This window comes from Ambystoma mexicanum, chromosome 3q (assembly GCF_040938575.1).
Source record: "Ambystoma mexicanum isolate Mex_15411 chromosome 3q, UKY_AmexF1_1, whole genome shotgun sequence".
NCBI classification, from domain to species: domain Eukaryota; kingdom Metazoa; phylum Chordata; class Amphibia; order Caudata; family Ambystomatidae; genus Ambystoma; species Ambystoma mexicanum.
In genome coordinates, this window is record NC_090926.1 from 790,907,183 (window position 1) to 790,925,290 (window position 18,108).

The following is an 18,108-nucleotide window of genomic DNA, read 5'->3' on the forward strand; positions in this document are numbered from 1 at the left end:
TTGCAATATTCAGGAGTGAGGCTTTTTTTGAAGTAGCAGGTGATGTGAGTCGAATACCTTGTGGAGGCTTCTAATTTTGACAGATAAGATATAGGGCCTCATTTACCAAAGCCTTTTTCATTGGTGAAATCCCATTGGGGAGCATTTTGTAAATTAGGCACGAAGTGAGATCAAAGTATTTGCCCAGGAGTACACACTTTGGTTAAGTGGCAAAGCTGCGATTTGAGAACAGTCTCCAATTGAGGCACGTGTGCACATCTCTTCCCAGGTGTAATTGATAGAAATATTGATTGTAAAAGGTATTTTTGAAACTTTGCTTTGGAAATACCATCTCGCTGTGGAAGGCATTGCAAAAATGTAGTGATTGTGTTTTGCAAACTGAAGTTAATTGCTGTTTTGCAGAAGGTTCACTTTTTATTTGATTTTTATTGCGGTTTCACACAGGCGGTCTTAAAGCAGTGACAGTCAGCAATTTTGCAGGACTCCAAATGTTAACAAAATCAACAGGACGCAAGTCCTTAAAAAAGCAGGGGACTCAATAACATATGCATAGGGTATACTTGGGTGCAGAGGGTGCAGTTGCACCCTTTCTCCTTGCACAATGGGGACAGGAGTGTCATTTTGCCTTAATGAAGATTCTGCAACGTATTTGCATGGGGTGACCAAAAATAAAAACAGCTTGAGTGCCATGCTCCTCTAAATCACTCTGAGTGGCAGAATTTCTGTCTCCTCTCCTGCTGGGCTCAGGGTTGGTGATGTGTTATTATGCATCTTGCAAAATTAGCAAGTACTGCTCATTTAAGAATGTAAGGGAGCCTCATCAAAGGACCATCTGAACATTGATTGGAGGTGGCGGGCAGGCCACAGCTTTTTAGTGTGCGCGGGAGTAGCATGCGATCCAGCAGAATGCTGTAAAGACCTCTCCTCAGCATTTAGGAGACGGTTGCTGAGATGTTATTTGTTTAGACCTTCCTGTAAATCATATGGCTGTTTTCCTATTCCTGCTGCAAACTGTGATGTGAAATGTGGTGTTTCGACCTGGGGATGTAAGTGGTCAAGACAAATGACAATAGGTCTTTGAAACTAAATTAATCCTCACAGGAAAAATAACGAGACATTTTCCAATAACTGCGCTGGCAATATATTAAAGGTGGCCATCCTTTAAACCCAGCCATTTATAGGGAAATGTCCCCTGGAAAACAAAATCCCAATACGAGCATGTGCTTTGATAACACTTTTATGTGGTCTTGTGTGTAAGCATCTGCACTGGGAAGAAGACTTGAGCAAGCAAACCTTTTTTTAATGCAGCCTCAAAAACACATAGGGTCTCATCACGACCCAGGCGGTAAGTTACCGCCTGGGCCGTGACTTTACCACCATGGCGTAAACTATGTTTACGCCATGGTGGTTGGCGGACTTACCGCCTCATTCGGATCTTGGCGGGGCGGTAAGTCCCCAATCCCCATTTACCCTTCCCCATTCCCATTTTTGCCCCATAGGGCATAATGGGAGTGGGGAAGGCATTAATTACGCCACCGTAAATTACGGTGGCGTAATTAACTCCATGGTCCCTTAGCGCCATGGATTTTAACACCTGCTAAAAGCAGGTGTTAAATTCGCCATGGCGCTAAGGGACCTCGTACTCAGGCGGTAAGGGTCGGCGCTGTTTACGGCGCCGTAAACCCCTTACCGCCTGGGTCGTAATGAGGCCCATAGTGGGGAGTTGCGTGTGCCTTCTGAAAAAAGTGGGCGGACGCAGTCCATCCAAATGTATCCTCGACTTGTGCCCTTATGAAGATGACTCGAAAAGTACACAAACCATACTTCAGTGCTTACACAAATGTATAAATCCTTAAAAAAATATGGTAGGCAAAAAGTGTACAGCCATGGAATTACACCTCCAACCCCCCCACCCCACTGGGAACGGAAGACTGGAAATTCCAGTATGCAATTCCGCATAAGGCAAAAAAGGCCTGTGGGTTTAGAGAATATACTTTCAAGCCTTTAAGGGCCTCATTTATGAAAAAAGTACTATGTCTGCACAAAAGTAGTTATGGCGAGCAGGAACACTGCGCAAACCAAATGTGCGGCGCTGGGAGCTGATTCATGGAATGAAATGCGTACAGAAACATGCAGCGCAATGAAAAACGAGTAGTGCCTGCACAGCCCACAACACACCATCATGACAAACAGAACATAGCGCTATCGAATAACCTTTGCTACGGACCCATGGGAAAAAAGTATTACTCACCAACAATCAACATTACATCCACTCCTCTCCTGCGACCAAATTTCTTGTCCCAGTGCCCGCACTAACCTGTGCCCCAGCTGTCAACATTACGGCAGCACCCACAAGTGCTCCCTCTTCCCAGTACGCCCACTAACCTGAGCCCCAGCGGCCTACATTAGGGCAGCACCACAAGACCACCCTCGTCCCAGTACCCCCACTAACCTGCGCCCCTGCTGCCTACATTAAGGCAGACCCACAAGTCTGCCCTCGTCCCAGTACCCCCACTAGCCTGCACCCCATCACTCTACGCCCACTCCTCTTCCACACAGTACTTGCCCCAACAAGTTGTCACATCACAATAACCTTGAGTGTTTTACCATAGTTACGCACCGAGGACGCCAACAGTTATACGCGGCCCCCTTCACCTTTGCGCTCAGCCGACCTCCCCGGTCACTGCACTTTATTTATTTGTTAACCATGTAAGAGAGTGAGGGAGATCTTTTCCCCGACCATTTACCCTGTCTTGTCTAATATGGTTGCAGGTGTTAGGGGACTTAGACCCCGCATGGCAAGTATTACAAGGCCTGCACCGGATTCCTTGCGATGATGCCGATGCTAAAGTTGAATCTAGAAAGTGTGCCTAATAGCGTAACTGTGCCAAAGTTTGAACTTAGAAAGTATGCCTAACAGCGTAACTGTGGTGTAGTTGAACCTAGAAAGTCTAATAGCGTCACTGTGCTAAAGTTGAATCTAAAAATGTGCCTAATAGCCTCACTGTGCTAAAGTTTAATCTAAATAATTTGACTAATAGCGTAACTGTGGTATAGTTGAATTTAGAAAATGTGCCTAATAGCGTCTCTGTAGTATAGTCACTGTGGTAAAGTTGAATCTAGAAAGTGTGCCTAATAGCGTCACGGTGCTAAAGTTGAATCTAGAAAATGTGTCTAATAGCGTAACTGTGGTATTGATGCACTTAGAAATTGTGCCTAAATGTACGCCCCCTGTCCTTCTCTCGTGCTTGATCACAGACGCTTTACTGATAACCACCATATCAAACTACTACGCTTACTCTCCCCTATACACCATCATTCAATTAGAACACAGCTGTACTATGACACATTCAGTCTAGCTGTTCTCATAATTAGGATGTCCCCATGAACTCCACATCATCCTAATAAAACACAGCTAGCTGAGCACATTCCGGCTAGCTTAAGCATCTCTTCAGGCCTAACGCAGCCAGAAATCAGTGTGGGTGTCCACCCTCCAGACTGAACACATCCAACTGATTTCCTCAGCACCACACCTACCGCTAAGAATCAGCTTTCATGCAACAACCACACCAGCTGCACACATATCCGGTGCGCCCACGCAGCATACCACTCTCTCTCTCTCTCTCTCTCTCTACTGACTGAACCGCGGTTCCCGAGGGCGTTCAACCTACCAGCGCTTTGAGATCATACCTATAGGGGCTGTGGGATGGCTCTATCACTCCTAGGAACAACATCTTGGAAACTTCCTCCTTGATGGTGTCCCTGACATTATCAGACATCCGGTGAATCCTACTCTTCACTGGCTTACTGTCTCCAGTGTCCACATCATGGTTGCACCAATCTGTGTGACCGGGAGTCAGAGAAAACAGACCGGCAAAAGGTCCCAGTAAACAGCGACAGTCTGTCAGTTGCTTTTCTGAAAGGTCTGTTGCAAGGACTACACCTTCAACTGACCCATCTGTGGCTTCAGTGTGCAGGAGGTCTGGGAGGGGATCGATCTCCTTCTCAGTCTCTCTGTCAGTCACTAATGCCATGAACAAGTAATTCCGGCTATAATAGGGTTTTAGCCGGTTGACCTGAAAAACCATGCAGATCTGTTTAGGTCCTTTCGCGTCAATGAGATAATTCACCTGACAGACTTTTTCTAGCACACCGCAAGACCCAGACCACTTGTTCTGAAGGGCACTGGGTTTGACAGGCTCCATAATCCACACCCACTGGCATGGAGAGTAGAATGTCACTGTGGCCTTCTGGTCGTGCCAGTGCTTCATCGGCTCCTGACTGGCCTTTATGTTCTTTGTCGACTGTTCTAAGTACTCTGCCATTCTAGACCGAAGGCTAAGTACATAGTCCATCACATCTTGTGTAGGGGATGAGGATTTGCTTTCCTATCCCTCTTTCACTAGACTGAGGGGACCTCATACAGGGTGTCCAAACAGAAGCTCAAAGGGGCTAAACCCTACTCCGTTCTGTGGTTGATTCCTGTAGGCGAACAGAACACATGGCAGGAGAATATCCCATTTTCTCCTCAGGTGCTCTTCCAAGCCACCTATCATGCCTTTCAGGGTCTTGTTGAACCACTCAACAAACCCATTTGTTTGTGGATGGAAGGATGCAGAGAACCTATAGCTGACTCCACACTCTTCCCACATGGCCTTCATATATGCTGATATGAAGTTTCATCCCCTGTCAGAAACGACTTCCTTGGGGAATCCAATACAGGAGAATATCCCAATAAGAGCCTTCGCAACCGAGGGATTTTGATGCTCCTCGGAGGGACAGCCTCAGGGTATCCTGTGGCATGGTCCACTACCACCACTGTTCCCTGAACTGGTTTGAAGATGCAAAGTACCCTCAATATCCTTGCCTATTCTCTTGAAAGGCCCCCCAACCACGGGTTGTGGAATTGAGGGGGCCTTTGCGGCACCATCTGATTTGACAGAAGCTTGACAAGTCGGGGAGGACCGGACAAATTCTGTAACCTTTACGCCAAACTGCGGCCAGTAAAAGTGTGCAGACAACCAATCTGATGTCTTAGTCACTTCCAAGTAACCTGCTAAAGGAATTTGGTGAGCCAAATCCAAAAGGAACTTTCTGTGGCATTGGGGAATCACCAACCTTCTGGTGCCCTTGCCCTCAGAAACTTTTGGCTCACCGTAAAGGATTCCATCCCCCCAGTACACTTTGAACCTGCAGTCGAATACCTTGTAGAGACTTCTAATTTTGACAGATAAGACATAGGGCCTCATTTACCAAAGCCTTTCTCATTGGCGCAATCCCATTGGGAGTATTTTGTAAATCAGGCACGAAGTGAGATCAAAGGGTTTGCCGGGGAATACACACTTGGTTAAGTGGCAAAGCTAGGATATGAGACCAGTTTCCAATTCGGCACTTGAGCAGATGTAATTGGTAGAAATATTGTTTGGAAAAGGTATTTTGGAAACTTTGGTTTGGAAATACCATCTGTCTGTGGAAGGCAATGCAAAAATATAGTGATTGTATTTTGCAAACTGAAGTTAACTGCTGTTTTTGTTTGTTTTATTTGATTTTTATTGTGGTTTCACACAGGCAGTCTTGAGGCAGTGACAGTGAGCAATTTTGCAGGACTTCAAATGTTAACAAAATCAACAGGACCCAAGTCTTTAAAAATGCAGGGGACTCTACAATATATTCATAGGCGCTAAGTGCAGAATCTTTTGGCTCACTGTTCAGGATTCCATCCTCCCAGTGCACTTTGAACATTCCAGGGTCCTTGCTCTTAGCCTGCTCCTCTGCCTGCTTCCGCAGTCTCACCGGAGTGGGACTCTCCTTTCTGGACTCTGAAGAAGTCCGTCTGACCTGGGCCCCCAACAGATGCAAACTCATCCATTTTGGGCAGGCCCTTCAGATCTGCGCCCACCTGGTCCTCCACCTCAGGTTCCTGTACTGTGCCAGGCAACTCTGAAGTCACTGAGACCTCTGCTACCAAAGTAGTGTCCTCAGTGGCTACTAGACCCTCTCCCGCTGGAGTAGGCGACTCAGCAGTCTTTGGAAATGAACTAGGGGCTTCCGCCCGTGCCGGCCCTTCCAACTAGCCCTCTGGAAGCACTCCAGGCTGAAGGCTCAGAGTCTTCAATCTGGCGATCTATTTGGCTCTTGATTGGGTAGCCGCTGCAACTATTTCTGAATCAGGAAGATCATTACCCAATAGACATGGGATAGAGCTGGAACCTTTCAACGCTACATGGCACGGGGCGTTTCACCTCTCCAGCTGAACTCTACTATCGCGAAGGGGTACTTGGACCTTCCGTCAAACCGACTGATGCACAAATTAGGCCCATCAATATACTGGCCTGGCTGTACCCACTGCCAGGTGAGAGTAGTGACGCTAGCCGCGGTGTCTCAGACCACAGGAGTTTTGTGTCCATTGATATACACATGTTCTAGATAGAGTTGAGTATTATTGGAAACTGGGGTCTCTTCTGGAGACCAGGTATCCCTCCCACTCGGTGTAACCAATCCACATTCAGCCACTCCCTGGCCTAGTGGAAAGTCCCCCTCCAAGAGACCCACACTAATGATGGCATCTTCCACAAGTCCAACATTCACTCTGGCTTGCTTGGGTAATCCCTTGCAAGCAGGATCCCCTTTCCTATGGTCCAGCTCCTTACACACAAAACAACCTTTGGGTGGTGAGAATGTAGGTGTCCTGGTGTTAGGGGTACCTCTGCTCTTCTTTTTGGTGTGCGCAGCTGAACTAGAGTTTTGGGATTTACCTTTGTTCTTTTGGGGAGCTGACTTCGAATAGGATTGGGTTGGACCTTTGTCCTTCCCATCCTTGTTTCCATTTTTGTCCGCTGTCGTCTCTTCCAGTTTGTGTGTGCTCGCCTGAGACTTTTTCTGGACTCGAGTACTCACAAACCTGTTGGCAGCCTTTGCAAGCTCCCTAGGATCTGTGATATTCTTGTCCACAAGATGCTGGTGCAGGTCAACCTCACAATTTTTCAATACATGCTCACACGCAATCAAATTGTACATAACTTTAAATGTGTCAACTTTGTTACCAGTCACCCAACCGCTCAGATATTTCAATGACAAGCATGTGAATGCTTGAAATGTCTGCCCACTTTTCTTTTCCGAGCTTTCTGAAGCTCTTGAGATACTGTTCTGGAATTTTACAAAACTTCCTGAGGAGGGCTGCCTTCATGCTCTCATAAACAGGCCTTTCCTCTCAGTTAACTGAAGAATTGTATCAGTCCCTAGTGTTGGTAAGAGACTCACCAGGGCTGCACCCGATAGTTCCTAATCCACCTCCTGTAGCTGGAAAGCAAGCTTGAGCGCTTCAAACCATTCAAAAATATCCTTCTCCAGTTCATAAGCCTGCACTAAGTCTTTGGGGATCTGCCGCGGGGCTTATCCCGGGCACTCTGGTTTGAGCTTCTACTGCTGCTTTCGCTAGAGGTGGATCTGTTGGCCTGTTTCTTCCATACAAGTGTCAGCTTGCACAGCTCTATAGCGGCCCTGTCCCGCTCTATTGGTCCTTGTCATGCTGTTTCTGTTCCGATAGCGCTAGTCTCCTCTTCTCGAGCAGGAGATTCCTAGCCGCTACCTCATTTACAGCCGGAACAATTACTGGGCCACTTAGAGACTGTGTTGAGGCCTGGGACATGCAGGATGCTTCACTACTCCCTGTTCTCAATGACACTACCACGCTTGCCTCCTGGTGGGATGATTGGCAAAAAACACTGCTTATGAGGACGAATTGCCTCCCGGCAGGGAAGATTGGTGAAAAACACTGCTCATGCGGTCGTCCTCGTCATGATCCCCCTCCGGAAGGTCTTGTGTGTTCGGGTACATGGTGCCTAGCCCCTCCCCTGGGGTCTTCTCCCCAACCGCCCTCGCTTCTACCCAAACTTGGAGGCTGGCCAGCAACTTAGGTTTATTAACCTTAATGCTATGTGGAAGATCCCTCTCTTGACATAAGACGCGCAGGGCATCCTTGGACCTCCCTTTTACAGTCCATCAGATCCATGACTATTACTAAAACCTAGCAGTCACTAAATGTTGCCTGCAACAGTACTTTTATCGTTGGGTACTATCCTGTGCACAAGGCTCCAGCTGATCCGTCGGCTTGCCACCAATGTGACACATCAACTTCCGGGGCACCAGTGGTCCAGGAATGAAGATCAGTTGTGCAGTGCTGGCAAAGGCAATATCTAAAACTGTAAGCTATCAAGTTTGTGGCGAACAGATGGAAAGAAACAACAATGAGCTGCATGGCAGGAGGACTAGTAGGGTTCTCAGATGAAGTGATAGATAAAGTGAACAGTGTGTGCGGCAGATACTGAAATGAGCAAGTGGCAAAACTCAAATGGATTGAGGCAATGTAAAAACCAGTCAAAGGGCAAAAGCAGGAAGAATACGAACTGTGCTTTTATAATGAAGGGAGCATCCCCATGGGGTTCAATGGTAGGTCCAACAAAACATTATACATTCCAGATCACAAAAAAAGGACAGCTGTCATTATGGATAACAATTGGGTGTGTGGCCAGCAGACATTTATGTATCTCCCGCCATCATTGAGGGGCACGTGCTCACTGGCTTTGTTGTACTCAACAACTACACCGAGGTCCAGCGCCCCCACTAAAGTGCCACCACAGAAACATAGCTTTCACACCCTGCCATAGAAGGAAAAATCAAATTGCAGAGGAGGAAAAAAATCGAATTATCCATTGCAAGATTCCTCACAATCACTGAAAGAAATCCCAGATCAGTATCGGCTATACAGCAAAGAAGACATTTTTTTGCATTGCTACTGCTACCGGGGGTGAAGATTACCGCAAATTCCAAGTGGATCCAGATCGTGCAGTGGGAAGCGATCCAGATGGCCAATGACACAGAGCAAGGTCTCAATGCAATCAAGTTGGAAATACACACAATAAGGCTGATGGCGCTGCAGACTAGGTACATGCTGGACCTCCGCACTGCCATGGAGGAAGAGGTCTACAAAAAAGTTGGTGATTCATGCTGTACCTATGCACCGCCTAATGACGTGGAAAACGGGTCCCTTATCTTTCATGTTCTCAACACTCATTTGCAAACAGAAGCGGGCATACAAGAGACTGATTGCTTTGATTAATTTTTTTCTTAGGCACTATCCTGGATGGAGGTGATCATGAAGATGTTGGTTCCTGTGGTTGTGTTCATATTGGTAATAATCTGCACCTGCCAGCTGAGACTTCGATGTTGTGCTAAAGCAATGCCTAGCAGCACAATGATGATGGTTTCAATTGGGGTACAGGAGGCACCTTGTGGTACAAAAAATAGCACAGTTCAGGCTGATGATCCAAATAAACCATGCATGGTTGCAACAGAGCAATGTCTTCACCCCTTAGGCACCAGCACAGTTCCCCCACCTAACCTCGAGAACTACACTGAACACTGGGTAGAGTGAGCAGAACTTGCTGCCATGGTAAAATAACCCCAATCTGATTTAGCAGGGGATGGAGGATATATATATATATATATATATATATATATATATATATATATATATATATATATATATATATATGGCATGTACCCCTGCGCAACATGCACAGGTGAGAGAAAGTTTACAGCCTTTATCTAAAGCATGGGTAACCCAAGGAAGGGTCACCTCCATATTTGGAAGCTGAAAGATTAGAAAGGGAAAGAAGGGTGAGAAGGATGGGGGGCTTGCATGGGAGTTTGTTAATGGAGTATTAATGAAAGGGGGGGGAGAAATGATCATCCCCGGCCTCCAAGCACTTTTGAATGAAACAGAGGCCTCTGAATGTGTAGTAGGGGGTAAGGGAGGTTACAGGGGGGAGGGTGGTGTCGCTAGAGGCCATAGTGTGGGAAGGAGGTACACTGTTTTGCCCTAGTATACATGGGGAATCAGATGACAATTTAGACAGTAGTAGCCATGTTGGAAATGAGGCCTAGTCTTGCACAGAAGCCAGGGCCGCAGGCCCTAACCACACACATAAAAATACAGTGTGTGCAGGCGGTAATAAGTTGTAGCTTGGGCACCTGTGAGAAAGGCCAAAGCTGCAGAGATTCATAGAGCCTTCATTGTCTCATGTTGCCACTACCTCGTATCCCAGAAGGAATGTGCCCTGCAAGGCCAGGAGGGGGTTGAGAGCTCACTGTGAAAAACAATCCCACGAGAAGGAGGGCATGAGCCCACTACCCTTCCTGTCCCAACTCTAAGTAATAGCACGCAAAAGCCCCAGCCCCAGCCTTAAGACCCCCAGCATTTCAAGATACCAGTCAGTCCTAGACCACCAACCATAAAACTGTTAAAACCCTGAATCGATCAGAAAAGATCTGAAAACAGGGATCAGTTGCCTTCACCATAGGTAGTGTGATTTGTGCTCTGAGGTGCCCAGAGGGATAAAACAACATAGCTAAAACGAGGGTGGGGAACTTTGGTTAGGCACCTACGTGTCTCAAATCAAACTGTAGTTTGTTAGAAGCAATGGCCTTGAAGTATCCTCTTAGCCCATATCTGCAGTACCAGGCACAGATCGAGTTAGAGATGGAGCCAGTATTGTTTTTTTTCCATATAATAACCAATAAGTTACAGCTTTATGCCTGTTGATGAGCAAGGAGGTGGCCAATTGGAAGAAGATGGACAAACAGGGCTGGGACCAATGGATTGACATCCCTAATGGAGCAGGTAGCCTATGTATAGGGTCTTGACCAACCAGCCACTAAGGTGTGCACATTATGTAACTCACATTACTGTTGATGCTGTATGCCTTCATAAAGTGTTGTTTGTATGGATTTTGCCATAACGTTCCATGGCAAGAGTCCTTTGCTGTTATATTTCTATTTTTGTAGAAATAAAACTTTGCTTTCCTTGCAAGAGGCGTGCTGGGCCTTTTTCCTTAGTGGGTTTTATTTTTTTCTGGTGTGAGTGTTGAGGGGCTTCTTTACAGAATCTTGTTTTTAATGCACCCCTCAATTTAGGGAATTTTTGGGTTGGCAAAAATAAATGGGAGTACCCGATTACTTTACAGTATTTTTATCCACACTGGGAGTGGTGTTATTAATTTCAAATTTCAACAAAATCACCCCCTACAATATGGCTGTGTGAGAATGAATTACATTATTGTTTTTAAAAAAAAATACTAAGCATCCACTTTGTGTGCCTACCCAGTCAATAATGGGAAAACTATTCAAACAAAACAGATCCTCACCAAGCTTGGTGTGGATGGACAAGTTTACCTACATAAATATCTCTGGATTTGAGCTCATCAAAAAGGACACCAACGCTCAGGTCATCTAACAGGTACTGGACAGGAGCCATCAGAATCCACGATCGGTCATGGATATAATCCAGGCTCAACCTCTCTATTTTTCCTCTCCTTTGTCATATTTCCCAGCATCTGTCCCTTCCATCAATCTTATCAGCAGCTCCAATCCAGGTAGTTTCAGGCAGTCTCCCTGATTTTCATCGTGCGTCATCTTATGAATTTTAACCACATCCACAAAAATGTCTAAATTATGACATTCCAGCTCATTGGTCATTAGTGCTGATTGGACAACTACCTTCCATCCCCTTATTCAAGCCTAGCCCCTTCTCTTTGGATTGGTCTCTTCAGTTGGTAAGGTCGCATTTTGGGAGGGATACGGCCACCCACTTAAATTCACCTATTTACACATTTCAATTTTGCCATTAAAAACTCTAACATGACAAATAGTGTTGCTTTACAGTTAAGCATAACAATATGGATATATTTGGGATCCGCTCATCATGCCTGATTTATTGAAACATCGCTCGTCTCGGCACAATGTTGCAGGTTTAAATGAGGGGTTTTCCTACTTGGTTCAATAATTATAACAGCTATCAACCTGAGGTTTTCTATACAGGCATGTTATTTAATAATCCATCATCTTCCTGAATCTCTGCTTCATGACATTTTCTGGGGAGCTAAAAACACATTTTAGATAGTTACTCATGTTGCAAGGTCACATTTCCATGAGTTAAATCATTGGATGGTGTGTTCTATAAGTATTTTAACGATATGTGAATATTTTATGTGTGCATTATGGTTCCTGAGAATATTTAAAAAGAATGATCTTCACTGTAAATCTATAGCAAAATAATTACACATATGATTATAACCATCAAACAGCACATCTCTATTTTTATTTTTTTATTTCTTTGAATTTGTAAAGCGCACTACAGCCCAAGGGTATCAAGGTGCAGTTGCAAGAATATGTCTTAGTTACAGAATTTTAGGCTTGGCTCGTGGTTACAATGAGCGGAAGCCTAGTTTGGTACAGAATCAGGCAAGTAAATACAGGAGGTTACAGGAAATGTGTACATAAACTTTCAAAGATGCAGTTAAACAAACAGCAGCATTTTGAACTCTCTTCTCATGAACCGTATTCTAATGCCAGAGGTGTTGAGGCAAGTATGGTATTTCAGTGCAAGACCGTTATGTGACCAGCTGGACCGAATTTGAGATAGTCATAGCTGCATTCTAAAGTGTGTGGATGCATAACCATGCCTGCGGTGATTGTCCACCAAAGTAGTGCGTTTAGACATACCTTAAACTCAGGTGGAGCTTATGTTTGAAGTTACTGTGTCATCCGATCTTCTGTGGTGTAGAAAAGCCAACTACCATTGTAGTCTTGAAAGGCTGATGAGACAGCCCCATCCTCCATGCTCCTGAGTCATTTTCTCTAACCCATCAATTGTCAGTTAAATTATTTAAATAAGATTTGACTTCCATTAGTCTTCTGTTTATATAAGGGGCGATCTCTTTACCTCAAACCTTATTCCGGCACAAGCTGCACCCATTTTCTTGACTGTGAGCTTCAAGGATATCTTCTTTCAGAGGAAGATAGGTGGAAGGTATGCAATACTTGGGCCTTTCAAATCTCATGAGAAATGTCATTTTGGCCTAAACCAGCTTTTCTTCATGCTCAAAACCTGCACTTGGATGATACAATTACATCACACATGAGGCCTTCTTTTATCTTTAATAAAATTGCATATTGCCATCAATGTTCATTTTTCAATCAGGATATATTCACGTTAATCTGGCAAGGAAAATTTAGTCTACATGTGTTCATTGTTTTAGGCTGCGAACTGCACACACTTCCATGATAGTTGTTTCTGCTTTTGCAAAGTTATACATTTAATGGAAAGTAGATGTCTGTTTTTGGGCCTTATCATTTCAGCACAGGGCCCGTTTAATTCTGTTCATACAATTTCTTGCTCTGTAACAGCATTTTGATGTGGTGGCAGTTGGGAATGAAATACGGCCCTTTTGTCTGTCCGCCCCTAGTGTGTTTTCCAATTGCTCTGCATTTTTAGGCCCAGCGTAGCCAAATGTGGTCTCCTTTTTGTTTAGGGCTGGGTTTGAACCCCACAAAGCAGGAAGATCTCTTGCTAGTTCCTGTCTGCACAGTTTTAGCACGGGAGCCGAAGGCCTGATGAAGAGGAGTCCCAGCGACTGGAAACAGGTAAGAAAACAAATGGTGTGTGGGTGCATTCATTTTTTGTTTGTATATATGTATGCTTGCTTGCATGCATTCAAGGGTGTATTATATATCCTGAAAGGTGGAAGCCGGCCCTTGTGATCAAAGGCCCACATCTAAGGCCCCTGTCTGCTCCTTGTCCGCTGTCTGGATGCATCTTTGCGTAACTTTGTGAGTATTACTGTACCCTGCTTTTAGCTGCCCCCCTTGCTGCATTTTTGTTTGGCTGTGTGACCGTTTTCTGCTTCTAATTGTCCTCTCTGTGCCCACTTGATTGACTTTTCTGCATCATTGTGTCATAGATGCCCTGCAACATGGGGTTAGGCTCCTCAAATGTGCCCATTTGATAGACTTTACTGCATCCTTGTGTCATAGATGCCCTGCAACATGGGGTTAGGCTCCTCAAATGTGCCCACTTGATTGACTTTTCTGTATCCTTGTGTCGTAGCCGCCCTGCAATATGGGGTTAGGCTCATCAATGTGTCTACGGCAACTCTATCGCACTCTTGTTATGTAGCTACATCTGTTACACCTGCCTGTAACCTAATACCAACAACTACCTATACTTCATTGCACTTCATGATGTAACTACTGCGTGTTCAGTCTGGCATGTAACCATAAGCACTGTAACCAATTTCTTAAGCATAAGTGCCTAGATACCTATGGGTTTGGTGCCCTATATAAATAAATAATTAAATGTACATAATGTGTATTAATCTATGAGAGTACGATGTATAAATGGCTGGGTGTGGGTGTGTATGAGCGAATGAATGGTGTGTGCAAATGAGGGAGTCAATGTTGTGTGAGCGTGTGCGCTCTTGTACTTGTACCGTGCCGAGAAGCTGATTTTTGCAATTGTGGGGCCGAGTGAGTAGAGAGCGGGGAGAGGTGGAGAGGAGAGTGGGTGCTCTACTTTTCCATGATAAAGCGGGTATGATGTGTTACAACATGGCTAGAATGGCATTTGGTGCAGTTTCTTAATGTGGCATTACATTTTTTTACTGAGCATCCATGATGAAGCAAGCATGATAAGTGTTCTTATTTGTATAGACTGGCCTACATTGGAGTCAATTTGGACATGTTTTATTTTTGTGACAAGACATTTTTAATGCAAAGCCAACAGGAGACTGTTCTTACATGGGGCCCTGCAAATATTGGTAGACAGCTTGGGCATGTTTTCTTATAGTATCATAGCATGCATTTTGTGCAAAGAAAACATGAGTATGTTCTTGTATGGGAAAACTGGCATATATTGGTGCAGCCAGCATGGAAATATATGGGCAGAGCCAGCATGCAAATGGTTTCAGAATGGCATTTATTGTGGAGAAAGTCATGAAAAAGTGTTGGAAAAAGCTGCTGTATACTGTGGCTGACTTGCAGATATTTGATTTTTTTATGAGTTACCCTACAAAACGTGTTGCAAACTGTGTGACTTTTTACTCAAACAAAGTGTGCTGTATAAAATGCAATTTAAACCCATTATTCCCAAAATGTTCTTGGGGGTAGATCCCACCTCCCCCAAAACCTCTTTCATTGGTTTGAGCTCCTTCGTTACGATCCGTCTTTCTCTCCCACTTGTGGCTAATATGTATGCCCCTCCAATGAAAAAATTCACCAGCTGCCACTGGTACATTTGGGTGCTAGGGGCCAAGAACTGCCTCCTTGTCTCTACGCAAGGTGAACATTTCAAGCTTTGATTGAAAAACATACATCGTTCACGTGCGTAGTGCATGCATGCCCCCGCAGCGGCATGATCTTATTGAACATTGCCAGAGGTGGACTGGCCTATAGGGAACTCTGGGGATTTCCCGGTGGGCCTCTGCACCTTGGGCCTCTTTTGTGTGGTATTTCTTTTGGTTCCCAGTCCACCCCTGAACATTGCACACACGCGATGAACCAGGGTGGCCCAGAGTGTGGCACATCCCGTGCTTTGCTGAGCTTGGAGTGTGGGGGCCCCAAACTTTGTGTTACGCCACTGGTCCTGTGAACAGAAGAAGCTGGTATGCTCTTTACCAGTGGTGGACAAGGTTTCTCATTAGTTGCTGATCATTCTGCACGTGGGGCCCTTCCGCTCACCTCCCCCAAGGAGCCTTCCCTGGAGGCCATTTACAAAAGAGTAGCATGAGGTTTACTTTTGGAGGAGCTGCTTCTATCCATGGCCGTGAAAAACGCAAACCAATTCCAGCAGTACCCCACCCAAAGGTCACAGAACGCCCCAGATCCTGAAGCCATTAAAACGAACCTGCCACCTCGTGTAGTCCGTTGTGTCTTCTCCCCTCTGAAGACTAGTACCAAACAAACAAAACTATTAACCACAATCAGCAAAGTGTCTAGTGCTGGTTCTCCATCCAAACCACCAGGGCCGGCCTTAGAAGCCTCAGTGGCCTGGGAAGAAAAACAATTGCCCCCCCCCATCCCCTCCACTGGCGCGCCCCTAGTCATGGGGCAGGGGGTGGGGGAGCACCACATTTTTCAATAGGCACGCCAGGCGCCCTATTGTTATTAAATGCGCAGCGCATTTAATTTCAATAGGGCGCCTGCCGCGCCTTCTCCCACCACGCCAGCTCGGGGGAGACCTTGAAAGACTCCCCTGAGCTGGCGTGGCGGGGGTCTAAGGGAAGGGCGCCCTGGGCGGCTACCCGGCCCACCCTACCTGCAAACCACCACCATCACCACAGCAGCACAGCCCTCTCTTCTGACACACAATCAAAAAGAAAATGCACGTCCAATAGAAATGGGAGTTTGATTTTTAGGGGGCAGGGTGTTGTTTGGCGTCAGGCCAATGTCTCTGAGATCAGTCCATTGCAGATACCTACTGTGCAAAATTCCTAAGCCCGTTTATGGCCAGTCTAGCACTGTTTTCGACATCTTGGTCATGGGCCAGTATAGTTTAGACTACCCCACTCTTGCAAGGGATGCTCTATGGACCAGGTAGTCTCTGTTCCACATTTATCCTCGTTTCTGGTGGTATGCGGCTCACCGCAATGTGCTTCTCTCTGAACCTGACCCTCCTCCAACCCTTTCAAACACTGTCCCTGAACGACGTCTCCATTAAGTCAAGGCTCCCCAGGAAGCGTTATGTGATCCGCACCCGCGGATTATAAAGGTTCCCTCTTGGCAGACACTGCACGCGCGCCGCATCCCCGGGCCCCGAGTGCGCCTGCTCTTTAGCGCCTTGTTTACTGGTTTATATCCTTGGTCTATTGCTTCTCCTCCTCTGCCAGGCACGGAAGAAATAGCACACGCGGCACTTTTACTGCCTCTGAACCACAGCCGTGCTGATTTATTCGTCGTCGTATATTTTCAGCCTCCTGCGTTTTTCTCCGTGTTTTGCTGTGTGTGTATTTCAGGAGAACTCTTGTTGGCTGCAATTCAGGCCTCAGGCCCGGTGTCATTCCGAATCCCTCTCCCTCCCCAATCAGTATACCTCTCCTTTTGCTAAATTCGAACACGCGGTTGTGTTTCGGAACCGCTGTTTCGGTGAGCTTTTATGGGACTGCGACCGGGCACTGCCAGGAAAGGGCACGATTCAGAGAGTTGCAATTAACCGGGCAAGCATGGTCAGGTTTGTCATTAGGTGCCCAGGTCTTAGGACCTTGGGGGCCACATGACAAGGGACACCCCAAGAGCCCATTAGATCGGACAGCTGGATGACCGCATGGGCACTCTCAACTGAGTGCACCATCCAGTGCCCGCTTTCCAGCAGACGGCATAACCCGTGCATCCGTCCATTTGGACCCATTACATAGCAATTGCTCATTCCACCTTTCCCCCCAGAAATGTGTAGAATGAGTCCTTGTTTTTGTTTTTTGGCATAAAAAGGCCGCAGATTTATTTTTCCACAACATCATAAAAACCACACTGTACACATTAGTGGAAATGCCTCAGAAGATGCAGCGACTGCTCCGTGTCCAACAACCTGCTTCCTCCTTTCCTTCCAAAAGTCCATTATAGACCCAACTCTCCCAACCCTTTGCGCCTGAGCCTCGCCTGCCTATGCAGGTGTTCCTGGGTGGGGAGAGTGCCGTTTCCTTGGGGGAAGCTGAGCCCTTGTTGTTCCCCCCAGTGCCCCTGCCGTTTAGGCTCCCAAGGGGCACTGGTATGAGAAGGGCGTAGACCCTTCCGGCTTTCTCCTGGCTCATCCGGAGTCTGTCTCTTGTGCTTGGTCGCCCAAACACCGCCACACCGCCTCGCCGTCCTGCAACGTCGACGACCAGGCTTGTCTGTTCCTTGCCCTCATTGTAGTGTGGGTGGGTGGAAAACAAAATCTTCTTCCTGGTCCCTGCAGGCGGGCGTCCTTCTGCCAAGGCTGGATGGAAGCTGCCTGCAGTAAGGAGCCCGCCTGACATAAAGGGGTAGTTCCGCCCTTTTCTTTTGTAGCCCTTTGCGGGCTTTTCCCATTTCTGCCGCGCTTTCCGCTGGCGCCTCCCCCTCGTTCCCAGGAGGAAGAAGGAGGGCAGGAGGAGGACACCACCCGGGTTATCGGGGTGCCTCCTCCATTTTCTTTGTTCTTGTTCGTCGACACTGTCAGCCCCCGCTTTCCAACAGACGCCAGCCCCCTTCCTGCCAGTTCCATTTTAGGAGTTCTTGTGGTGTTGTAAACACAGAGTC

At 46.4% G+C, this 18,108-nt stretch overlaps 1 protein-coding gene across 4 annotated transcripts in view; it reads left to right on the top strand.

Annotated features, from left to right (window-relative positions):
* Positions 1-18,108, top strand: part of GRIN2C (glutamate ionotropic receptor NMDA type subunit 2C) — an 853,359-nt gene that overhangs the window by 145,446 nt on the left and 689,805 nt on the right. For all 4 annotated transcript variants that reach the window (XM_069654855.1, XM_069654858.1, XM_069654856.1 and 1 more), the window contains exon 3: positions 13,371-13,482. The gene's annotated coding sequence lies outside the window, so the exon portion shown is untranslated. The remainder of the gene's footprint in view (positions 1-13,370; positions 13,483-18,108) is intronic.